This window comes from Glossina fuscipes, unplaced genomic scaffold, assembly GCF_014805625.2.
Source record: "Glossina fuscipes isolate IAEA_lab_2018 unplaced genomic scaffold, Yale_Gfus_2 287, whole genome shotgun sequence".
NCBI classification, from domain to species: Eukaryota; Metazoa; Arthropoda; class Insecta; order Diptera; family Glossinidae; genus Glossina; species Glossina fuscipes.
The window spans coordinates 1,309,854-1,335,157 of NW_023998630.1; the positions used below are offsets into that span (position 1 = coordinate 1,309,854).

General features: G+C 33.4%; 1 pseudogene; it reads right to left on the reverse strand.

Moving 5' to 3' along the window:
* The window catches only part of LOC119642915, an 11,336-nt pseudogene extending 658 nt beyond the window's left edge, over positions 1-10,678 (reverse strand).
* Positions 10,679-25,304: the final 14,626 nt, after the last annotated feature.

The window sequence follows — 25,304 nt, forward strand, 5'->3', positions numbered from 1 at the left end:
TGAATTTTTCTTTTAAATTTTTGGTGTAGGTTTTCTTGAAACGAAAATCGGATGAATTTTTCTTTTAAATTTTTGGTGTAGGTTTTCTTACAACGAAAATCGCATGAATTTCTCATAATACTTCCGTTCACCTCTTCCTCGATAAGGAATATAAATGGACAATTGGCATTAAGTTCTTCAAGGAGGGGATTACCGCCAAATTTATTACCAATCCCGAAAACTGTGGACGCATCAGCCTCTGTACCTTTTTCGTTGAAATCAATGCCGGCTTTTTAGAATATGTTCGTAACTTTTAGTCTACTCTCAACATCGGCACCTCTAGCTAGGCCTGCCAACGAAGCGTGGTCTGTAAAAATATCATGTATTCCCAAGTCAATTAACGTTCACTTCAAGTTTTTATTAAATTCAAAATGAAATTTCGGTAAAGTCACTTTCAACTTAGTCTCCTCCATCACGAGTTGCAACTTGATCGTTGTTGACAGTATCAAGAAATTCCTCAATACTACCATTAATTTTAGACAAAAGAACATTGAAAATTTTTTGCCCCGATATGGTAGGCGTAAAATTTTGGCGTTCATATGATCGTAATAATAAAAATAATCCGTAATTGTAATATATTTCACTCGCGTTTCTGCATTTGGAGCTCCGGAAAAAAGTCCTTCGTAGGTTCCGTTAAATTGGTGCCGCCACGTGCCGTGGAAATAAATTGCATTTGCTAGCTGTAATATTGTCTTTACGAACTAAGCTCCTGAGATGCTCATTAGTTGCGTTAGCGCAACAATTATTAATAAAATCGGCTGATCCCTGTTCATCGGTGAAATTTAAACGTTCTATACCTGTATCGTAATAACTGCTCAGGTTCAATAAATTCGCTCGCAAATATTCTAGTCTCCAGATTGAGGCTATAATAGGGATTCTCTTTTTTTAAAGAAGCCAACAGTTTTCTATAAAAACCACGCAGATTGTCAGTTGATTTAATATCTTCTAACGTATTTAATAGTTCTCGTTGAGTCTGCGTATTGTTACTAGTGGCCTCCGCTAATACAGCTAACAACAGTTTTATTGAAAAGGGTGATATAATCACGTTTGCTTTTTCTTCTTTTAACACAAGATTAAGCAGCCACCCAGGTACACTTTTATTGTTCCCAACGAATAAGCTATTAGTGGTTTGAAACAATGACACGTCATTTTCGAATTGAGAACTATCAAGTGGTAAACACAATAGGCCACCGCAATACCATATTGTTTTACAGGAAAATGTAAACAAAATTGTATGGTTTTAGAACCAAAAATAAAGAAATCAATGCAAACGTAAACAATAAATTTATAAAAAATTACAACAAGAAAGTTATCATAAAAGTAAACAATAAATAAATAAATTGTTTATTGTATTAATGATAAAGAAGATTGGTTAGATATATGCAGATGTGTATAATAGATATATGTTTGTGTATTAATTGATCCATAATTTGGAAACTCCCATTTACCACTCTCTAAAAACATTTTGGTGAATATATTGTAATTTTAAAATAAATGGGATTTTATTGCTTTTTTCTCGCATCCTACAAAATAATGTATAGTATAACCCAAATAACAAATCACACATTATAAACAAAAAGTACGTTGGTGTAGGACAAAAAAAATTAGATAAACAACTTTAAATTTTAAAATAAATTGCCTCTATTACTTCTTGTACGTTATTTTCTTTTTGCTTTATTTGTAACCATAAACCATTTGTAATGTAAACCATATGATTTGTCAATTCCCATAAAGTTTTGTAAAACGCCCGTGAAGTTGAAGTTTCAGCCCGGAAATAGGAGAAATGCCGCATTGTATCAGCCCCCTTTGTTTTTGGTGAGGTCAAAGTCAGAAACTGCTGGAACTTGCTAGAAATCGACTAATGTCCGGACGTAATTTCGATAGACTCTCACGTGTCTCGGTTCTTGGATATATGAAATATCAGTGCGTGTATAAAGAATTTGATAAAACAAAAAGCGAAGAAGTTTTACAACATTTTATAGGGCTGTAGATAGTTAACGCAGTAGATGCAGAATTCCAACAATTTCTACGTATTTGTTTGAGTTGACAACGTAAAGAGCAAAGAATGTCGCTAATCTACAACACATACGTTTTTGTTTTATGCTTACGCTTCTAAATTTTTCGCTTGCTTTAGGTGATATTATGCTACTGTAACCGTCAGCTGAGGCATAAATGTATTCTGGCGTAAATTGAACGAACGATCTAGCTAGAAACAAGACGAGGGCAAAACCTCGTTGTTCTCTAGCAAGCTTCACTAATTTGGTGAACGTTGGAGCTGCATGGGTCATTATGTATTTAAGTAACGTGTTTTAGATCTCCTTTCGTAAGTTAGAACGACTTTAAATTTAACGAAGGTTATGGTTTTATATAATTTCATAAATGAAAGCTTTCTAGAAACTTGGTGATACCAAGGCAAAAGAACGGTATTGTTTTGGAAGCTATCTAATCAACGGCACATCTTCAGACCTCTTCAGTATTCCGCGTCTCAGCCATGCCATGCTACATCGAACTAAACAAGTGGTAATCAGAAGGCGCTTAGTCTGGTGTGTACGTTAGATGCAGCGGATCTTCCCATTCAAGATTACACTCCTGCGCTCTACAACCGTTCCTATGCAAGGGATTGAGTTTGCATCAGCTATTGCTGGTCGTTTTTGCAATGATACAACGTTCAGTTTGTGCAATTGACGCAGGTCGACATCTGCAGCAACCTTTTCACCGCCAATAACATGTCACCACAGACAACTCTTCTTTTTTTCCCTGGCAGGCAATGAAGCCGCGATATTGAAACCGTTCAAATTTTCACTCAATTTGCACAGCAGCCATTTTCTTTGCTTTTGGATCTTCCCTGTTGCATGTGAAGCTCTGCAAACAGAGCAGCATCACCAAAAATGTCTGGAAGTAATGAGTGCCGAAAATGCAAGTTTGAGCTTTCCATGACTAACGTCTGTATCCAGTCAAATCCGTTTCTGTGGGTTGAATAGGGTACACTGAATAACTCAGTATTACTAAATGAAAAATTGTTATTTTATGTAGAGAAAGGTCAAAATCATCAGATTTACCCCTTGTATACATTAATACTTCGCATTATTTTATCTTTTTCTCCAATCTGATCAAGATATAAGAACCTGTAACAATATCCAATACGTAGCGTACGTAACATATATAATATATATATCTAGTTTTAAATCGGCTCCGGCTAAAACGCCGTAATTTATTATTCGTGGCCCTTTTCCGCCGCCCGCCGTATCAAAACCCTTTTCACAATATAAAAAAAAATACAGATCAGAAGAAATTTTTTTCCGTTTTATATTTTCTCCTAAAAAAGAACAAAAAAAGTAAACTAAACAAGAGGAGCTTGAATAAAAGAATCCTTTCACTAAACAACTTTTAATTACTCGTTGTTAGAAAATAACAGTAAATGAAAAAAAAACTATTTTCTTTTCAACATGCCGTAAGAAAACTCCTTTGAAAAGCATAGAAAATTACTTATCTAAAAGTAGAAAATTAATTACAATGCACACACCACATCAGCAATTCTTAATAAATACGAAAGTTTTGTTTGCTTTGGGCAGAATTTTGAATACTCATCAACAAAGACGAATGCATGAAAATCGTTCAGCGAAAATATCAGATTAAGTTAACCCATCGGAGCCATTTTATATCGTATTTTTGTGTACATGCTAATTTTGACTTCGTCGTTTGTGGTATATCGCATATCATTAATGGACACATTTTGACTTTTTTGTTTGCTTTCAAACTTCAATCGATAGTGTACGTGTCCAATACGTTAAGTGTCGAAGATTAATTTTATGGGTCGACATACCAATAAAGGAAAGGTTTGGAAGGTGCAGTTATTTATTATAAGCGGATGAAAGACGAATGTGTAATCGGGCAAATGGAGTAACAAGGGAAAGGGCGTCGGGATAAAGAACGGACGGAGAAATAAAACCAACGAACAATTTGTTGAAAAAGTGGAGAGAAGAAAGAGTAAACAACGCGATTGCCGGAAGGAGGATTGGTGGATACGCAGACAAACCAACGGATACGTGGACGAATTGATACTAGAATAGACTGGCTGGTAACTGATTAGACAAGCGGATGAATAACCAAGAAGATGAAGGGATGCACAAAACGCAGCTAAATAGTCTACATTGTGGAGTGTCGGCTTTATGTCTACGAGAAGTTACAAAAGGAATAATATAATTTATATATTTTCCTCCTTCAAAATAACAACATCAACAACCGTAACAATAACAATCTTGTTAATAAATTGCTGCACGCATAAACGCTTTCATACATAGACTATTGCTACGTTGTTGTGTTCACGTTTTTGTCTACAATATAACTAACATATATATACATACGTTATGTTCATGTTCTGTGACAGAGAGCTTTCAATTTCGCTTATACTAAGAGTATTATGTAGGCGAAAGCATGTACGTTGTACACTTTCAAAAATGAAAACTTCAATTATTTGCTATTAACGCAAGTGCTAGTTATGTGTGTATGCGTGCAAGCGTATGTGAAAAGATCGTGCATTTTATTAAGTGTTTTAGTGGTTGGATATACACTCATATGTATTTAGTAAGTTACTTGGATGGATGATTGGTGTGTAGGTAGGTACATGTCCGTGCACCTGGAAATACGCTGCTGCTACATTAAGTGCATATAAGCGTAGCTAATTATAAAAGGAAGTAACATATTTTAAATATTGTATTTTCAGCAGTTGTTTATGATTTTGACATGAAATTTATGTTAAGAAATCTGCTACGCTCAGCTTTTATTAGTATGATGCTTTTCCCTTCGCTTTATATTGTTTCCTTTGCTGAATACATATATTGGATATTATCTAAGCATACAAGCAACGTAAAAACAATCAACTAACTGGTAAGATGACTTGAATTATTTTGTAATTTTTAGAAAAAATTAAATATTTTGTGATTAAATATATTTTAAATATTTATTGAATAGACATTTCGATTCAAAAGATAATGTTGCTGTTGAATAATTATGTGCAATGAAAAAGGGACATAATGTAATATGGGAAGCGCGAACCACCGTAATGCTTGTCAAAAAAATCAATTGTATGGACAACAAAGCCGAATATCTATTACATAACCATAGAGAAATTCCGAAAGCAAAATGTTAACAACACGCCGCAAAATCCTTCCAGAAAATCTTAGCAGCACTAAACTGCAAATTCGGTTTACTGGCTTTAGTAGGTGACTGTTCGTAAAAAGCTTCATTATTATAACGGTTTCTAAAAAAATGAATGCTTTTGCGGAACTCGGATTTTGTTAGAAATATGGGAAAAATTATTAGATATGAAGTATCCTTGTCTCTGTGCAGAGTCTGTATAATATTTTTTATTACTTGGTCCTTATTTTATTATTTTATTTTTTTTGGTGTGTTGGAATTGAAAATTACTGACTACGAGTGCTCGCACCGGAAAAAGCGCAAGGTGAGTTCTTTGATTTATTTGGAGAACCCACGAGTGAATGATTGCAATAAGTGGTAAACAGAAAGAGCTGTAAACGAAAATACGAATATTGTGAAGGAATAGTCGTATCGCAGCATATTTCTATTTTCTATAATCGTACGAGTATTGCCAGATAGTCGAATCCCTTTGCCGTACCCTTCGCGTAATATATCCATTTTTTTCCTTTATTTCTCGCAATTCTTTCTCTCCTTTAAAGAAGATCATACCGCGCTACGATAAAAACAATTCAAGTTCGTCATGGTGTACGCATTTTTTAAAACCGCCAACAATCAATGACTTCAGATAACACGTTTCTTGGACTTAAGTTGGAAAAAGTAACGCGTAGGGCAAATGGCTCTACCTGGAAAACAATAAATCATTAGCCAATCTTTAAAAAATAAACTTATATTCAACAAATATTAATTACCTCAAAAGTCCTCAGCGTTCTTGCTTTCTTAACATTTTCAATTTATCAAATAGCAAATCATATTTCTCATCGCTACAACTGAATCTCTTTTACTTATTTACTAGTGATGTTCTATTAGAGGACCTTGATCTTAAAATCAACGGAGCCAAGGACAAATGATAACAACTAATTAATTGGGCATTGTCAAGGATAATCATCATCTGTCATTTTACTTCGATGCTGTGGATCAATTTATGCGGCGCCCTAATAGAAATTTTGTAATTGATATTTGCGAAAATTGAAACTGGTTGACATCATGAACTCTTATCCTTCTCTTCTTATTCGTCTCAACCAGTAGTACCATTTTTATGAACTTAATACTTTAATATTTGCAACCTGTCTATCAGTCGCAAAAACGCATTTGAGTAGAAGGACGTGAGTTGCAATTCTCAGATGAATGCTGCGCTATCTATAAAAGAATTCAGATTGATGAGCCAAACAATGCACAAAAGCAACTGCTGTATTTACATGCAAGGATGCCTACGCTAAAAACATGAACCATATATTACCTTCTTGCACGACAACAAAACAAAAACCGTTGACCGTCAGTTTTATGTGACCCTATACATAGGCTCGTGGCGGTTAAGGTCTCAGTTTATAAGGAATTGCAATTTTTTCTAAACAAAGGTTTATTCAAATACAATATAAGTAAGAACATTATGGTCGGGGAAGGCCGACCTACACCACATTGTCTAACACAGCTTCTATGTGTATTATAGAACACAAAGTTGTATCTTGTTTCTATATAAAGGCATATTTTTAAGTGCGTAAGTACGGGGAAGCGGGCCCAAAACGCAACCTAATATAGTATAAGTTTAATGCTTACAATTAGCAGGCTCCAAAAATAGGCGTAGATGGTCCAAATTTTGTTGAATTCGTAGATTGCTATAATCCAAAAAATAGACCGAGATGGTCCAAATGTGGTACAATTAATTTTTTTTTTTTGTTAAATTACTATTATGATGTGAAGCATTGAAAATTGTACCTTTTTATCGTATAAACTTCAGTTTTCGTTACATAAGAGGGGGTTCAAAAATTGCCCATGCCGGCCCATAGTTTTCATAGCGTTTCACAATGTCGAAATACTACTACTTAGGCACTTTTGCCGAGAAATTTTGAAAATTGCAATTTTTTTCATATAACAACTTTCCAGAATAGAGCATTATATGCGGAGTGATCAAAAACATGGACCGATCCCAACAATTTTCAATAGCGTTCGTACTTGGGTCAAAAGAGCGCAGTGTACCGAATTTCATCAGAATATCTCAAAAATTGCGACATGCAGTTTGAACACAAATTTACATGGACAGACATCAGACGAACAGACAAGCTTAAACCACTTCAGATTATGATTCTGAATCGATCCCTATAATAAAAGGTGAGTCTATCTTAAGCCTTTCTGCGTGTTACATACGTCCGTAAAAACTTAATATACCCTCTACCGTAGGTGGAGTATGTAAAATTACGGCATGATTAGGCGTATAAGCGAGCAACTGAAATATTGACTGTGAGTTTTTATACTGACGGCAAATCAAGTAAAATAAATGCTTATAAAAATAATAGCAGAACGAAATTTAATATATGACTATATAATAGTTATAGAATATAATAGAAATAATTAAAAAATCAAAAAATTTAACATAAACATGTTCGTACATTTCTGTATGTATCACAAGTATTTGCGCGTTTATTATATAATAAAAGTATTTATACGTATATGGGATGTATTAATATAAACAAATATACGTGGACAGACAATCTATCCAAGTCCATCAAAGCTTGTCTATCCGTCTAAATGCACATGTATTGTTCTGTCCAAGGGTGAGTTTGGCATGTAGTGTGTTAAGAACGGGACTATTAGAAATGGCTTGGATCCGACCACTTTTACGTCTGCCTTCCTATGACGCCTAGTTTTACAAAGTAAAATTGAAATAAAATGCAATTTCAAAATGCCTCAGTGAACCTATTTCGGCATGCTATATTTACGTAAAATATTTCGAATGTTTGAGCAGCTGTTTTAAACCGTTTCTATGTAAGCTTTTGTAAGGCAAAACCGTCTAATTTTTAATATTTCATTATAAGAAATGATCCACAATTACAAAAATTACAAAAATCTGCTACACCGTATTTGGATTAGGTTGGTCTACTAGCACTCCCTATAAAATTTCTCACAAAATATAAGCATTTATGTGCGAAAAAGGATTATTTTTTAAGATGATAATTAGTTCATAATATCAATTCGAAATAGAAATTAAGTATATCGACTTTGGATTACGTAGGGCTATTTTTCGGGCTCCACCATAGGTGAACCGATTTGAGCCATTTCATGGTTGGCCTTGAGTGACTATAATATATTTTTGATTGTTCAAGTTTGATCAAGACAGTTTGCGAGACAAACAAATAACAAACTTCGAATGCGTAATTTAGTAGAAAAAGTAAGCTATCTCAAATAAGTCATCGTAATTAATGCAAGACTGCACTCCCATAAAAGGGTCAATTAGTTCAACGGAATCGTTTTTTTAGGCCTTTGACAGTCCTCATGATAATATGTTTTGAAGTGCTACGCCGAAGGCAAATCTGGTCTTTTACTCCCATCCGCAAAAGTACGCACTTCTTGATGTATGCAAATATAGCAAGGAGGATAGCTCATTCCAGTTCAATGCTGCTAACCATATCAAGGTGAGCACATGAAGTCGAATGTCGTCATATTGAAAAATGGCGATATCATGATGGATTGTGCATGAATTATCTATTTATAATTAATATTGCTTACATTTTTATTTAACATCATTTTTAACAGCCTTTTTGTTCTTATTTAATACACGCATACCGACAACGGCCAACCACTTTTCTCATCGTATATTAATTATCGTCTCCCTCAAAATCTTTTGTTCACTTAAGTCAATACAATGGATTTGCCCAGATGGTATCTATGGCAGCAGAGAAAATAGTGATCTTGATGAAAATATATTTGATGAATACAGTAAAAAAGTAAAAGTCAATTTTCAAGTGACGCAGAAGGAGATGCGAGGATAGAGGAAGAAAATGTCTTTTTGAATGAATCCTTACCTGCAAGTGCTAGTCACGTCCTTTGCAATTCGAATAAAGTATCCAGCAAACTCTTATCGAAAAAGCAATTAACTTAACAAATTTGGACTTTGACACAAGTAAAACAGATTTATTGGAACATTTTAGCAAAATGGGGTCAGTATGTACAGTTCGCATACATAACAACCGTCGTGGCGGAATTGCCTTTATAAAAATGGATGACCTAGAATTCGTAAAGGATTTTTTCTTATTGTTTGGGTGGACTGCGCGACTTAAAAACTTTCGTTTACAATAAAATTGAGGAGCCTTTCTTTGCATTCCTTGTTTCGAAATTTTATAAAAAGTCATAAGAGCTGTGACAAGAAAACGATTTCTCCTATGACTGATTATGACGCCAGAATAAGGTTGATACTCGCCTCTGTATCTAAGTAAAAAGACAATTAGTGAGATTTTATATCAATTACTAGTCCATGTTCTCATTTTGTGCGAAATTTTCTTTTATATATGGAATAGAAAAGAATTTTGTGACTTCTTCACGCCTTTCTTTTGTTTTCGCTTCGAAAAAAGATCAGCATATGATCTTTTGCTATCATCGGCTTTGGTTGCTATGGCTTGTTGTGCGATTGGCAGTAGTCGCGGTTATGACGAATTGGTTCCAGCTTTTCTTGTGGCGCATACAGAAAAATATTTCTTTCACAATGACGCCTTTTTACCATATTGTGATAATTTAATTTCTTTTATTTAATTAAAAGGAAAAGACTTGAATGTCTGAACATAAAACCTCATGAGTAATAGAAAACAACAATCGAATGTTTGCATATCTGGACAATTGAGCCGTCCTCAAAAATGAAAGTGGCAGCTAGAAAAAATATGTAGTTCTTAATATAAAAAATTAAAAAAATATATAAAAAAATAACCAACCATATATATTTGTGCCATCAACTTGTGATGGCCATCCGGTTTCTTGATTTTGCTTGTGCATCTTCTTTTACCATGTCTATCACTTCATCGGGTATACGCATATATTTAATAGTACTTTTACAAATATATCTTGAGCTGCAGCTGCAGGTGGTTTTCCACACCACCCTAGAGGTACCGTGATAAGCGCGTTGCCAATTGTTTTGAATGGCTGGCTCCCCTTTATGCCTACACCATTGTAAACTGAATTTAAAATCACTGCCGCTGTGCTGATATCTGCAAAAGAAAAATATTGTGGTTACTAAATTTTGTATATAAAGATGACCACAAACTTACCATTTGCCCTACGGAAGTATCGCATTCTGCTGAAGCGATACGTGGAAGAGTATGCTTGTTTTTTAATCTAAAATAAAGTGAAAAAAAATGAATAAATTATAATAACACCAAGTAAAGATAAATGCAAACCCACCTTTGGCATGTAGCGAATTTTCGTCGATATGAGGCTTTGGGCGGAGCGAGTTGAACTTGATTTTTATTCTAATCTAAAATAGAATAACAATAAGAATTTTATAAATATACCTATGTAACATTATAATTACCTTAGGACGAGGAAGCAATGAGGCGGTGATGGGCGGCATTCAACAGCTTATACTTTTTGTATAAAATTAAATGTAAATAAGGATAAAATAGGATAAAAAAACACTTACCATCGGGGGCGGGTGAATCATTTTCATGATGCAGAGGCGGCGACCGGAGAGCTGAACTTGCTTTTTATTCTAATCTAGAATAGAATAATAATAAGAAGTTTATACATGTTTGATTTTGAAATATATCTTAATATCTTTATATCTTTACGTTAGAAGGATGTTATGTTGATGTCCCTGCGCTCCGTGAAGTTTTTTCCAGACAGCGGCATAAAAAACACTAACCCCAGTAAACTAGTTCGGTGCATCACGCCGCTGGAAGAAGGCATTCCACAATATCCGCCTGCACATGCTTGTCGATGTCCCGCACCACCATATGTTGGTGCTTAGCGGCGTAGAACATGTTGTACGCGCTGTTAAATGCTTCGTGGACCTCTAGCGTTGGGGACGGCTTAACATGTTTGGAGAAGAGGGTCAAGTTGTCTTCCTTATTTATCGAAAGTTTTCCATCGCGCTCCTCTTTACAAAAGTCTTCTCTTCCGGCGTGAGATCCTTCAAACACGCTTCGCAACCCAGCTGCTCGCCGATGTATCGCGTTATTGCGTACCCTGTGATCAGCCGCCGATTCTCTCTCATCTGCACCGCCTGCACTGATGTCGATGGGCCGTCATAATCGTCATCGATCATCAGCATACACTTCTCGACGAACTTTTCAACACTTTGCGCTCTCTCGACACTTGGCATATCAGTCGCGTCACTCCTATCCGTTTTAACCGTACTCAGACCTGCTAACATCTCATTCATAGCGTGTTTAGCTTCATCCACCACGCCCCCTTTTGGGGAACCACCCTGCGCCACTTTTAATTAACCAATGTAGTAGTTAGTCTACGTCCTCTTGTCTCTAAAGATGTTATTTAAATAAAGTTTAGGGCAACTTTCCAATACCACTGGAAAAGGAATGGACGCCTAGTAGTCGTGCGTACGTGCCATAGCTAAGCTAGCCAGTTCGTGAGATGTAGAAGGTTTTCTATATTTTGCTCACGTGAATTCCTAGGACGGTTACACCAAAGAAATTGAATTACATGCGCCTTAGTTAATTACCCGAACACCTGGTCCCTGAGCCTCAACTCCCTACGGTCTTTCTTCGGCTCAGCAAGCACTGAAGTTGGTTCCGAAGACACCTCTGCACCTACCTTCCTTTCTTACATTAAAAAAATTAGAATATTTCTATATATTTTTTATGTTAACTTCCAAAAATTACTCAAATTTATTGAATATTATAACGAAATTGTAATGATATATATATATAAATATAATAACAATAGAGAACTTAAGCATATAATAGTTTATACGTATCATATAGGTTTATCATCGCTGCGAATAATGATGATGCTTTCGCTAAGGCAATTAAATTACAAGACCCACGACAATATGACCGAGGGTTATGTGGTTGAAATATTAAAAATAATATAATTTCATTTCAGCGCAACAGTTGATATTAAATCATTACAATATGATATTGTCTACTAATAGCGCGTTATATTATGTACTTTTAGATTCCACAATTTCAATTTTCTATATATAAACGCCAAATGTACTGCAATTTTGCATATAATTCCAAAATAGTAGAACATGGAATGTATATATAACATATAAATGGAAAATCAAGATAATTATTTCGAATATCGTGCGTTATTGCTCGTTCGTGTTAATCATTGCTTTTTTCTATTATATCCTTTGCTATCGTAATTAAAATACCATGTGAATAAAAAAAAAAACCAACAACACCACCGATTGTCTATATTTAAAAATCTTTGTCTTTCCATTCGAAGCAACGTTTTCATTTCGTTCGTCTTAATTTCACAGTAAATTTAGAAATTAATCGCTTTAATATTATATTAACTCCGTCCAAGAGAACAACTTTGTTAACAAAAACATTTCTGCATTATTTTTTTTATCCTCCTTTTCTCAAATAAAACCTCTTTCTCCAGCACCGAAAATCAATACTCACCAAAAATCGACAAAAATTGCGTCAACACGTTTCACGCCATTAAATTCTATCTCGTGAGAGAACTTAACAAACCAGTCAATGCATGATTGCATTCTTTTTTTTGGAAACAAAGAAACGAAACTAGATTGCGAAGCTAAAATCTCGTTGAATTACTGCTCGATGGTTCGAAACCATCGAACGACTCATTAATTAAGTGAGAGCTCCAGCTCCTGAAGTTATTACTGCAAATGCTAATGATAAATTTTACGGCAATAATGAGCCGTCGTTTGATACTTTGTAACGTTGGCGTATACGTATAAACACGCATGTAGGGGATTTCGGCCGGCCGGCTTTTTCCCTGCTCTTTAGAAGACAGTAGTGTTCCGTCAAATAATGAAGTTTTGTTAATTAGCATTTCTCTTCACGATTATCTGCTCACATAATAGCGCAATTTAAAGAGAGAATTATGAAAAGATAACAAAGTCCAATTACAACTCGCCAATGGATCTTTCTCCCCAATCTGCAATTGTGGACAAGTTCTCACTATAAATCATATTATCTATGACTGCCTTAACTTTACTTTGGCTAGAAGTATTTGGAACGATTAACCCCTAAGGACATTGTACAGATAGCTACAGAACAGAACATCAATACAATATATAACTTTATCAAAACTATTAGGCTCAATATCTAATATACTTTTATAAATTAGAGCCGATAGCCTGTGTTGCTGGTGCTCAATGTCTTTTTTTTAGTCTAAGATTTTATTTCATTGGTCTAAAATTATAATAATAATAATATTTTCTGTAAAAAGACCGAAAAATAGCGGGACCGATTAATTTTAATACTTCAGCTTACTTGGTTTATGACTAACTTAAAGTTTTTAAAACAATTTTTGTCGTAAGTGTGAGGACGAAACTCTATGCAGTATGTTTTCATAAATTAAGTTTTTAATTTAATGGTAGGCGCACTATATTTTGATTAACAAATATTCTTTAACTAGAACAGCAGATTTCAAAATTTGCTACGTTTTCTTACTTAGAAGTTAAATACGTACACGATTGCTTTAAAATAAAAACAAGTTAAAACATTACAATCGAGCAAGGGCAACTTTTACATATCCTAGCCTAACCGATGTTATCTAATTTAAGAAATAATTATTTCGCACTTATCTTACCCATTTTCATCATCTTCTCCTTGTTCTTTTACAATCTATCCCTTATTGGGTGTAGGTCATCACATTTTTTACATAATATTTTGCCTAAGTTATACTATTAACTGAAGCCCAAAAGTTCTTTTGACTCCTTACCGTGAGTCTAATTTCACCGATTGTTCTAAGCCCTGTTCAATTTGGAATATTACATAGCCATGACATGTGTTTCCTACTCATGCCTATACGCCCTTCGATACGGCGTTCCACTATTAAGTATAGGAGTTCATATTTTTCTCTGCGTGCCATGTCTCCAAAATACGCAATTATTTCTCTGTACCAGAGATTATTTCGCAGAGATACTTCTCTGTAACGGGGATTATTTCGCATACGTACGCAATTATTTCTATTGGGTGCATGAACTCTTAACAGTGAGCATGAAAAAAATCAACCATACAAATGCTAAATAACAACATTACTACCGTTATTAATAACAAATAAACAAATACACAAACAGTCCGCAAAAATCTCCTAATCTCAATTTTGAACAAAATGGTGCAACGTCTATGTATTTAATTGTGTCTGGATCCATCAAGTCAGCGTAAACATAATAAGAGAATGGTATTCTATAACGATGTTGATAAACTCATTCATTTCAGTACACTTCGTTTTGCAGTACACTTGAAGGCCTGTAATTTCTGCATAAATTATTGTACACACTTTGTAAGTCAGAAAGTCAAACTATAAAGTTATTAAACCACTTAACTTATGCTTAAACCAACTTGTGAGCTTATAAAAACATATCAAATTTAGTAGTAAATTTTAAAGCGCAGATGTACATACGAATTCAACAAAATCTAAAAGAATAACCAAGTTTATTTAATATACTGTACAAACAACGCACGAGTTCGGACCCACTTAAAAGTACATAACAAATAGTAAAAACAAGTTTACACTTTCACGAGATGGCAGCAAATCGGTATTGGTAGGCACAGGAATGCAATTTATATTTTTGTAAAAACTTTGTTAACCAAAACAATTTGTTTCAAAAATATTTTGTACAACAACAAATTGTTTCTCAATACAACTTCTAGCCAAATAGTTGCATATAAATTCGCTTGCATTCGGTATCATAGACGAATCAGCCCCAGGCCATCTTCCAAACTTTATTCATTACTTAATACGAATAGAGGAAAAAAGAAAATAAAACTTTTAACTGCTGAGGTTTTCCAAAAAAATTAATAAATAAATAAATAAAATAATGTAGCTTAAGATTTAATAATTTTCTTAAAAATAAATATTGTTCAAAGAATTTAAAAAAAATATAGAATTTAAAAAAAAAATAGTCATCACATTTATACAAATGTATATACACATTTATATTACTTATATTACATAAATATTTCATGCTTCGAAAGTAAAAGTAATTGAATGTAATTTTTTCTGCTCAACATAAAGCAAACGAGGGGAAAAAATAAAATAAATTTAACACAAAAAAAAACTCCTGAAAAATATACGTATATATATACCCCATATACATACCCATATACATGACCCTCTCCATGAAAATAAAGTTAACGTTTTTTTGCGTTTCTTTTCTCTTTTTTTTTTGTAAAAAACAAACCCAAAAAGAAAGCAACCCCCAGAATTTTCATTATAATACTCCGAAGCTATTTTATCACCATCGTGTGTAGCAATTGTTTTCCAGCTATGTCTCTCCTGTTACTATTGGATGTATTTAGTTTTTATTGTTCTTTTTTCTTTTTTTTTATTATTATTATTTCTGGCCATTTGTCCCGCGTTGTTTGTTTTCCATATTCAGTACTTCCCTCATACTTTTTAGTTAAATTATCAATTGAAATGGCAAATGGTAAAATTGTAAAACGGCAAAATGTTGTTGCAGCGAAGTAATAACAAAAATGTATGTTCTTGTGAATTGAAAAATATTTGTCAATGTGTTTGTATGCAAAAAAGTATTGCGGTTCATTGTAATTGTGCTTCAATAGGTTTTTGCGGTTTTTTAATCAAGTTGTTTTGCAAAACTTATCAAGTTACAACAGCCACCAAACCACGAACAATGCGTTACTGTTCATAGATGGTTACGTATATGTATGTGCATATATGCATATGTTTCTAAAATTAAAGTTTTCTTACGTTTGCTAATAATTTTTTTTTTGTTTTTATTTTTTAAAAATTTGGTTAAAATAGGAGATAATTGTGTGAATGCGGATGCGAACTGCGTCTGCCATAAAAAATTCTCCGGGCAAAACTTAATACAACCCGCACATCGTTGGAAGGGCTATTAATGCCGTGCTGGTTTCATTTTTTCACAAGGCATGGTTTGGCTACACAAACTTTCGCCTTATCAACCTCACTTATGATATAGTGGAAATATGTTGTCCTTTCGAAACTTACCTAATTTACATAAAGTCATGTTTTGTTTATAATATTTTGTAAAAATATTCTCGAAATGTCCCATTTTAACTGTGTTTTGAGTTAAATCCCTCCGAGACTTCGTTTAACAGACTTCTGTTAACGGCTTAACAGAGCTTTGCAAAAAAAAAAAAATGGTTTATGCCTTTGCTAGTCATATTTAAATATAACTTAACACCCTTTCTCTCCTGACAATTCATGAAATACCTTCTCCAGGTACCTTAATATGACATTAGAATATTCTTAGCTATCAAAGTGATAGTCGTTATGCGTAAAGAAACTTTACAAAATCATTACAGACGACGAAATTTCCATTTAAAGATTGGAGATGCAAATAAATCGTTTTCGATTGAGCGTGCCACCAGCGAGACGATTGACCACGTTTGGAGAATCGCAAATCCAGCGATTACATCTTTTTTCCAAAATAACATTCGGCAACTGAGACCCTAAAAATTATACAAATTTATCAATTATGAAGAGCGCTAACAAATTTTTACTTGAAGCGCCATAGATTATTTAGGCCTGACTTACTACCTGATAATTTGTCTTGGATTATCTCCATTCTTGGGAATAAACTTGATAAGCATGATGCCTGATGTAAATTTGATCCTTCAAAGGTACTTGAAAAAGTCATGAGAATTGTTTTCTGTCTAAACAATAACAGAGTGAATATTTTTTATTTTTAATCAAATAAATACATTAAATACATATAAAGGCATTTGAAGGATTTGAGATAGATCCACTTTTTATTATATTGATCGATTCAGAATCACATAAATTGATTTAACCCTATCTGTGTCTATCTGTGTCGTTTTCTTTTGTCCATTCACCGGACCGAAACCTTCTGAGATATTTTGGTAAAATTTGGCCCACTACCGTGTTTTTCGAACCCAATAGTCGAGATTGGAGCACTTTTTCCACTGCTTCCCATATTACAACTTATCTTGACAAATTCGTTATATGAATATCTGTAGAGCAATGTACGTTATTTAATGGTGGGCCGTGGCCAACTAGTATTTGTGCTAGATTTTCTTGTGTATTTCTTATCTTTGTAACAAGTATATCAAATAACCTAAGTTATGTACCTAACTAGTGACATCAGCAAGTTACAAGGCTACCTTGCGATACGACCAGTGCTTCCATACCCTACAACACATGCCTTAACTCAATTCCTTAACTTTCGTTGAAAAATATCAATCACAAAATATTGCTATAATGGAAACGGTTTATTTGTTAAGAGAACTCTTACAGCGGAGGTAACTCAAAGAATAAATCTCTGTGATCTAAACTAAATTTGAATGCCGAAACACCATTTTAGAGCAACTCTCAACCTAAAACGCTAAAAATTAGACTTTGCTGTCATATAGAAGAGTATTTTTTAGAGAAAGGTTTGATTGAGACGGAGCTCTACTACCACTCTTCGTCGATTTGTGTCAAGAAGTATAAAAAATTACAGTATTTTTTCATATATTGACTTTTTCCAAGTTGGTTATTATATGGTAAACGGTCGTAAAACTGGATTGGTCCATTCCATCCTTAATAAGCTTTGTCTTTGACCCAAATAATGTTGTTAATGTGATCATACAAAAATTTTAATCACTTTACAATGTACTTCATTTGGCTTTTCATAGGACATTTGTTGAATTCAAACTCGTTGGCTCTCTCTGATTTCTTCGTACATTCTCATTTAATTCCATTGTATTTAGATTACTGGCTGAAGACTGCTGACTTCAACTGTGTGAGAAACACTCACCTATAGCCTGCGCAACTGTTCTTTTGCGAAGCCGCTGTTATATCAAAAATTTCGACCAAGATAACACACTGATTTGCCATTTTCTAACACTTTGCACTGTGAAGTCTCTTTTACTCGCTCATTCATAGTAACCGGACGGACTCCTCAGAGTACAAACAAAGATACTTGAAAATTATACCAACTTTTTGTTCAACGGAATTTTCAAGTAAGTTTGGCTTATTGTTTCGACAGTCTGTAAGCTTTTGGCTTATTTTTTGACACGTTCTTCCATCTAAAAAATTTGTTTTCCTTGCTTTCTTGATAAGCTTAGAAACTTCTTGATGTACTTAGAAAAAAGAAAGTCTTGAAAAAAAACGGAAAAGATGAGGATTCGGTTCTCGCTAAACACGGCGAAATGGAAAGATTTTTTGCTCCTGGAAAGAAAAATTAACTAATGAAAACAAAATTGCCATGTGAAAAATATTAAACATTAGAGAAAGAAGACTTCGACGACACATCTAAAGAGCTCTGAAAGCCTCCAAAATAAATTCGAAAAACGATTATTAAGGAAGGACTGAATTGAAAAGACTCACAAAATCAACAAGAAAGAAAACTCAAAGAGTTCAGATAAGAATAAAGTGCATAGAGTACCTAAACTAATCACGTGCCATATAATTTCTTTTTTAATCAATAAGTCATTTTAATTGTCACATCTGTGTTAATAAAAATTATTATTATTATTATTAGTATAAATTTAGCCAGAGAATAAATTCTAAGACTAAAGTCTTAAAGTACTAGCATCTCAGGCTTTATTCTCTTTTAACTCTACCGCACTTGAGATGTGAACCCACGACCATTGAGTTGCTACTAGCGACTCTTGACTTCTCGGCCACTCAGGCGGATTTATTAAAAATTATTTATATAAAAGTATATCGGATCGGTCAGTAACCTATTATACTGAAATGTTTGAATTAATGGTTAATTACGTGAGGTGTTATTATTGTAGCCCCGGTTATAATCCGGGAAGCGAATGGACCGTAAATAGTTTCTGTAACTTTATAATCTTTCTGACATTTTTATTTATTCGACTATAATTTACTTTGTTGTAAAGAGGAAAAAAGAGAAGAGAAGAAAAGAAAAACGCGTAAATATCGAGCTGAGAATTCATTATTTGCTTATCCCTGCAAAGACATGACAAGAGTAACATCAATATTATTCATGACAATTTAATAATTTAATAATATTCAGTCCAATAACCACTAATCAATAATTTGGATGGTGAAGAGCAGACTGAGTTAAGTAAATAAATAACTGAGATACAATTAAGAGCGTATTCAATTTTGGCAACCATTTAATAACATATTTGAAGCGATAATACAATGGTGAATATCGTCAGTATCAAAAATTACTAAATTTCCTAAGACAAACTAAACGTTTTTGACCTCAATTGGGCCAGTTAAGTAGCAACGGTTTCACATAACTCCCTGAACCACCTATTGGTAATAAATAATAAAAGATGACACACACCAAAATAAATCACGATTGTTATAGATTTACTTGAGAAATTAGACATCGAGAATTCGCTTCAAAATGAATGCACGTTTTTTACTGATTTTATATAATTTTATCTGATTCTTTGTTTTTAAATTAATTTGAAATTGACTTAAACACACTATTTCTTGATTTTCTATTTAAAATTTCAAGAGAAAAAAGAAGAAAAAGATCACAAAATTCTTAAGCGAACATATTTTCTCTTATTTATATATATGTACATAACTGCTATAAATTTTCATTACATAAGAACATCTATCTTCACTAACGCAGTCATGACAAAAATTTACACACTCCAGCACACTTATACGTGTATAAACCTTTTTAGCTTTCATCATCTAATCGCAATTACATTTTATATAACTTAATAAATCCTTTGAATGACATATTCTGCTCTTTGGCTTCAATCCACTTTAGTTTGGTCGGTTGTTTAGTTGATTGGTTGATTTGGTTGTTTGGTTGAATGGAAACAACGTTGTGGTTTGATTTGAAGATGTTCTTTCCCTAGTGTGGGCGACGGAAAATGCTTTGAAAATTAAGCTTTCACATCCGCATAGCTATACATTTATATGCACACATACGTATTTATTTAGGTAAAAAGACATACCTTTAGCTCAAGTATATAAATTTCTCTTACAAGTTAATGCAATAAATTCGCAAAATTGTGAACATATACAGAAATCAATTGAATGAACAAATGACTAAATGACTGCACTGCATACCGAAAAGTCTGAAGATAGCTTTCCTTACTTCAACAGAAGTGTTATTAAACAAAATTTGTGACTTTTTGGTCAATTGAATGGTTGCTTAAACAAACACACAAACTATAAGCCAGTACGCCGCTTCTACCTATCGCCAAAAAAAAAACTTTTCCAAAATAATATTTTTTACTAAATGACAATACTTAAGAGTTTTGACAGCAACTTAATCAATTGACATGCAAAAAATTGCACTTATCTCGATGAACAATTCAAACTGAGGAAAAAGCTTTTAAAGCAAATTTTTATAGCCTTCGTAACATTCTCAAAATTTATGCGATATTTGTTATGCTCTAATTGAATAAATTGTTGACATTTTAAATAATACTTAAATCGTTTACGTCATATCAATGTGGGGGTATTCCAATTAAATCAAGGCGTTTGTAATAGATGAATGTGCTTAAGGGAGACTTCCTGCCAATCACCATTGTCTATTAGTTTGTCTCTCCGACAAAAATTTGAAAGTATTGTCAATACAGATATATCTCCTAACGTAGACATGGACTTGAAAAATATTATTGGTATTTAGAAGCGCCATCAAAATTTTCTGTATGCAGCTAGCAAAAATTCTTTGAAGTTTTATACGCAAAATGGAAAACAAAATAACATATGCTTGCTTAAGCACGAGTGAGAAATTTCGTAACCTATATTAATCAAAGATTTTAATTCGACTACAGCGGAACTTTGAAATTTAATTTAATTATTGTCAAGCATCTGTGTGAAAATAACACCGATTCGTTTGCTAAAACACTTAATATTTACACACATTTCTAAGTATTGGTTTAAGATGGTGAGCATGTGTTTTATCCATTTTTATCTTATGGTCCCTAAAACACTCGTAGCATAGAATATTTTCAGTTTCTACGGGTATATGTAACACTCAGTGGGACTTAAGGCTTAAGGACTTTTTTATTATATCCATCGCTCCAAAATAATTTTTTTAATATGTTTTAAGCTTTTCTACCCGTCTATCCGTCGGTCCATGTGATGTTTGTCCATATATTTTTATACTCAACCTAAAGGTCGCAAGTTTGAAGATATTTTGACAAAATTGGATATGCTTTTGTGTCTTACCTCAAGGGCGAACCCGAATGAAAACAGACTGAGTTACACCACGTTCAATTTCATCAATTTATAATATTTTCAAGGAAATATCAGGATCGACAGAATACGCTAAACGAAATATTGTGAAGGTCAGAGCATTTTCAGCATTTTCTTTGATTATTGATCATAAAATGATTGAACATGTAAGAGAATATACCTAATCAGAGGCTTTTCGAGTGTTGAAAACGAAATGTAATTTATGTATTACAAAATTATATGCATTTATTGGACTTCTATATGCACGCGGCGCATATGAGGATAAAAATATTAATTTGTCATATTTATGGAACAAGAAATGGGGTCCGTCGTTTTCCTCGACAACTATGAGTCGAAATGAGTTCGCAGAAATCATGAGATATATTCGATTTAACAACAAAAATCAACGAAGCCGACGCTTACAAAACGATAAGTCCGCATTGATTTCTGAAGTTTGGTATAAATTTCTCGAAAACAGCCAAGCTGATACCAAAGATGTCTTTTAACCGATTTGTTTATATTTCGCTAAGGAGGTCGAACGAAACTTTCCAAAATTTAAAATAAATTCAATACATATAAACACTTTGTGCGGTCTTCCTAGTTCATAATTTCCCCTAGCTTTTCTGTTGGTGACACTTCTCCACTTACGCTCTCTCTTTCTCTTAAACGAATTTTCACATTAACGTTTCCATTCAATTATATTTTAAAAAGCTGTCACATGCATGCCGTCATATGCATTTCCGCATATGCACATACAAAATATAAAAGATCGTGTATGGAGATTTCTACAAATTGATAATGAAAGATTTTTGACGTATTAAAAGAAAAGAATTTTTTGTGGGTACAATAACGACAATATATCGGTAGGGTGATATATCACAGTTTAGTTATGGGACTGCAATCATAAATAATTTGTAGTCTGCAAAAACGACATTCATTTGAGTTGATACTTTTCTTAGGAGATTTGAGAAATGTTTGCAATATAAAAAATAAAAATTCGCCAATATTATAGCAATATTAGTTTGGGGAAAAAGAAATCCATTATTTGTTCGGTAGATGGCTGCACTGAAGATTTCTCGTAAAGTATCGATCAAAAAATTTCACATTTATGCTCGTTGGAAAGGTGACATTTCGCAGTAAAAAAAATTCTTTTGCTGTTTTTTGTTTGGTGCATTCAGTTGTAAGTTACAGCGTGTTAAAAATGGAAGTGAACAAAGAGAAAATTCGGTACATTTTACAGTTTTTCTTTGACAAAGGCGAAAATGCAAGCCAGGCGGCTAAAATTGTGAATGGTGTTTATGGTTCCGATACTGTAACAGCCAATTATGTGCTATTTTGGTTTCGTAGATTCCGTTGAGGAATTTTTGATGTTAAAGATGCACCTCGAACAGGTAGGCCGGTCGTCGAAAATGTCGATAAAATCGGAGAAATGATCGAAGTTGACCGGCATGTTAGCATTCGTAACATCGCCCAGTGACTCGCCAGAAACTTCGGGAGCTTCGTTGGGAAGTTTTAATTCATCCGCCATACAGTCCGGACTTGGCACCAAGCGATCATCATCTTTTTCTTGCATTGCAAAATTTCTTTAATGATAAAAAATTGGAATCTAGGGAGGATTGTAAAAATCGACTACTAGAGTTTTTTGCAAATAGAGACCAGGACTTCTATGAGAGAGGCATTTCGAAGTTACCTTTAAAATGGCAACAAATAATACAACAAAACGGTGCATATTTGACCCAAATCGGACAATCCGAAGCCTGTTAAATAAAGTCCTGAAGTTCATATAAAAATAATGGATTTCTTTTTCCCCAAACTAATATTTACAAATAAAAAATCTCCCCACAAAAAATTAAAAACTCTAGGGAATTGGTGCCCAAATTCTATGGAAAAAAATGCAGACATTTTTTTATTATTAACCCCCGAAAAAATTTTATATGTATTATGCAGGACGTAATAAATATTTATTATTATAATAGCTAAGTTTAAGGGGAAACGAGCTTACAAACAGCCAACAAAGAAAGTAACAGAAATTGCTTTAGCGTATGTGACCAAATGCTATTAACTGTTGTCTGTATGCGTTTTTGACTCTGCTGCTAACATTTCTATAACCTCTCGTATGTGAGGATATTTTTTTTCAATTTTTGGCTTCCAAACGCGTTTACACACACGCTGACGTATATACCATAAACACATAAAGGGTATTTAAAATATCGCAAAATGATAAATGCCTTAAAAGGCAACATATGTCGATAGTGACCGTATATGGGCTTCCAAGAATTTAATAATTTGAAGTAGAAGAAAGAACGAGCTGATAGATGTTTTCTGCTCTTTTCATATTTAGCCAGAGGAATTTGCGGCAGCTGTGCACTGTTTAGAACATACTTTTTATCATGAAAAGTCGAGGAAATATGGCAATTGTTTTAAAGCGCTTAAATTACGCAAATAATAATATTGATTCAAATATTAAAATATTGAAAATTTCTTTTATAATGAAAAGTTCGTTAATAAAGCGAGATTTCCGTTCATTCTTCAACAAACTAATTACATTTCAAGATTTACTTTAGTCGAATTTGTGCGCAGAAATTTTTTATAGAACCATCCACTTTTCTGCTACTTATTTTGAGGTTATATCCTAATAATCATTTTGGTTTCTAACGAAAAGTTTGCAATTTAACAATGGAATCCTACCAAGATTAGTTTCAGTCCACAAGTAAGTTTAGTTGAGTAAAACCATCTTGTAGTGAAAACACCATAACAATTCGGATAAATTTACGGTTTATAATAAATTTCTCTGTTTGACTTCAATTCTCTGACTCTATGACTCTGACTCAACTAAACTGTGGTGAGTGTTATATAATAAATAAATATTTTAGCTTAAGCAAAATAGTAGTTTTAAACTAGGTTATTACTAAAGTTACATTTAATGTGGGTTATAGGTAAGCAGGTTATCTTAACTAGGTTATAGCTAGATTTGCAGAAAGTGTAAACTTAGCATAAATGATTAATAAGTAGACTACGATGAATCGATAATGCTGCAATCTTTGTAACCCTTATATCTCGAAAAACACATGCATATTTTCTGAAAAAATTCTAAACTAAAAACTAGAGAATGTATTTCATAATTTCCCCATGCTATCAAGAAACAGAAGTGCAAGAAAAGACAAAAATATTACAATCCTATTTGCTTACAAAAATCTTTAAAATATTGTGTTATATTTGAACTTTTATAATTATATTCCGGAACTACCATAAACAAAGTCTTGAAAGGTATTCAAAGGCTTTCAGTCTGGTTTTTAAACATATAATAAAGAATATTAGCTTGTTATGGTCGTAGCAGAAAGCCCGATAAATTTTGTTAACTTATCGGGTGAGAATGCTTTTCCAATGAAAATCGTCGTTTTCCGAACAGCAATTTTAGTAAAAACATGGAAAAACATTCGACCTTAGCGCGTTGGAATATTATTAAAGACTAGGACATGTGTCTCTCTAAAATTAGTAAACGAAAATAGTAAACGGAAATATGTCCCCGTTATCCCGAATTGCATGTTCTTGTCCTTGTGGAACTTGCCGATGTTTTCCAAGCATTCATTTGTTTTTTACATTATTGTGGGCCACATAACACCATTAACACGGCAAATTCATTTGCTAGAATTACAATTAGATTTTAATGAACTAATATCGAGAGATGAAAGGATAATTTCTTACAGTTATAGGGCCCATTTCGCATTGACTTACTATCTCATAGATGTATATTTCATTTGCAGATTCACGTATGATTTAATCAAATTTATCAGAACTATACTAACACATTAAATCTGCCCTAAAGTACCTTATATACTTTATATTTAAACTACTTTATATAAAACTAACCGGGCCTCGACGCGTTCCTGGTTATCCCTTGATCCAAAGACGAGGACATTTTTGTGAAACATTCCAGGCCTCGGATGATTTTCTTTTTAGACCGATTACGGCAGAGTATTCTTGTATATTCTTTATTAATGACGGATATTTCATAC